The sequence below is a fragment of the Microtus oregoni genome, unplaced genomic scaffold (assembly GCF_018167655.1).
Source record: "Microtus oregoni isolate MIOR12 unplaced genomic scaffold, Mior012 000033F_ref0000390, whole genome shotgun sequence".
Taxonomy (NCBI): domain Eukaryota; kingdom Metazoa; phylum Chordata; class Mammalia; order Rodentia; family Cricetidae; genus Microtus; species Microtus oregoni.
The window spans coordinates 4,987,918-4,990,190 of NW_024543092.1; the positions used below are offsets into that span (position 1 = coordinate 4,987,918).

The window sequence follows — 2,273 nt, forward strand, 5'->3', positions numbered from 1 at the left end:
CAACTGCTTACCAGAGTTGAGGTGTGAGCCTGGTTCCCACCTGGCAGTTCCAGAGCTGGAGGTAAAGGTGTCTCCACCATATAGAAAGGTTGAGAGGGGCAGAGCTGTTGACAGAAGTTACTGTCCTGCCCAGTCCCACAGCCATTTCGTCCCAAAGAAACACAAGAGGCCTACATTAATCATAAACTGGTTGGCCTATTAGCTCAGGCTTTCTTATTAACTAATTCTTACATTAACCTATAATTCTTGTCTGTATTAGCCACATGGCTTGGTACCTTTTATCAGCAAGGCAGTCTCATCTTGCTTCCTCTGTTTCTGGGTAATGACTGTAGACTGAGTCTTTCATCTTTCCAGAATTCTCTTGTTCTGATCACCCCAAATTTACTTCCTGCCTGGCTACCAGCCAATCAGCATTTTATTAAACCAGTACAAGTGAGAAATCTTTAAGGAGTATAAGACCATTGTACCACAGCACAGAGCCAGCATCCAGGGCTGCTGTAACCACACTGCTTACCATTTTAAAAATGATCCTTGTCAGAGGAGGATTTCAGATACACAATATGACAGATTCAGATATAAAAGTCCCCTATGATGCAGCCATCGGTTCCTTTTCCCAGTCGCTGCCAAGATGGCCGGAGTGGAGCAGAAGAAGAAGCGGACCTTCTGCAAGTTCACCTACCGCGGCGTGAACCTGGACCAACTGCTGGACATGTCCTATGAGCAGCTGATGCAGCTCTACAGCGCCAGGCAGAGGCAATGCCTCAACCACGGCCTGCGGCGGAAAGCAGCACTCGCTGCTCAAGCGCCTGAGAAAGGCCAAGAAGGAGGCGCTGCCCATGGAGAAGCCCGAGGTGGTGAAGACCCACCTGCGGGACATGATCATCCTGCCCAAGATGGTGGGGAGCATGGTGGGCGTGTACAACGGCAAGACCTTCAACCAGGTGGATATCAAGCTGGAGATGATCCGCCACTACCTGGGCGAGTTCCCCATCACCTACAAGCCTGTGAAGCACAGTCGGCCTGGCATCGGTGCCACCCACTCCTCCTGCTTCATCCCCCTCAAGTAGCTGTGGCCAATAAAGACTCATGTTCAGTCAAAAAAAACAGTCCTCTCAATGAGACACAGTGTATTTTTAAAATGTACATAACCCTGAGAGAGAAAGAAGAAAAAGGACATAGTTATAAATTGTAATAAATTGTTTTAAACAATAAAACACAGTGTTTAAAGATACAGAAAACAATCACAGATTGAAAGAGTAAAAAAATAAACGTAAAGATGGAAAATACAGAGAGTCTAGATTATGCATATTATTGTGTTTTGTTTGAAAATTTTGACTGTAAATAAGCTAAGTACAGAGAAACCTCTCATTGTACAGGCTGCTAAGCTAAACCAAATACATATTTTAAAGGTATCTTGACTACAAAATTTAGGTCTAAGAATATGTTACTTTGAAAAGAAGGTTCTGCTTTTTTTTTCCCACAGAAGATAGAAAGTTGTGGATTCCTTACTGGCTAATGTGGTTTGATCAAAAAAGACTCCTGAAGCAATGGTATAGATGGTTCAACATTCATGACAGCTTCAGGACTTCTGGCTGAGTTGGACCTAACATATAGGATACCCCATAAAAGACCTGTTCAGCAGAGACCCCAAAAGTAGTCTAGAAAACAATGCCCAAATTTCCTAAATGATTGTTTATAAATGTTTCTTTACCTTTAAAGAGGGATATGCTATAGAGATAAATATTTTGCATTGGGATAGATTTTGGTTTATTGATACAAATCTAAGATCAATTTTGTTATATGTATATTTCTGCTCTTGATTAAGGTATTATTTAAAAATAATGTACACTTAAAAATATGGGTTAATAGTCATCTATAATAATCAAGCTTGTAGTCATGATTGTTAGGCTTTCTAGATGTGCAGAGATATATTTCAGGTGGGTAGGTATTCTTCAAACCACATAAAGACTTACAAAATATTGCATTTAAAATGCTTTAAGTACTTAGACTTTTCTCAGCAATGAGACACATCTGCTACTGGCAGCACCAATCTACTTCAAGAGGATGATAGGCATCAAAATAGCTCCTTATAGAGTCTGTTAGTCATTTGAGTAAGAAACTGTTCTTGTCTGAACTGCTTGATGGTATGCTGTATAAACTGGACATGCAGGACCCACAAAGAAAAGACTGCTGGACTTGTCTAGAGGTGAGACAGTCCCTCAGGGTTCCTGCTTCGTAAAAGAGTCTGTCAGACATTCTATAGGATACAGAAG

General features: G+C 41.5%; 1 pseudogene; it reads left to right on the forward strand.

The window, feature by feature from the left end:
• The first annotated feature begins 628 nt into the window (after positions 1–628).
• On the forward strand, positions 629–1,067 carry LOC121466646 (annotated as a pseudogene).
• The last annotated feature ends 1,206 nt before the right edge of the window (positions 1,068–2,273 follow it).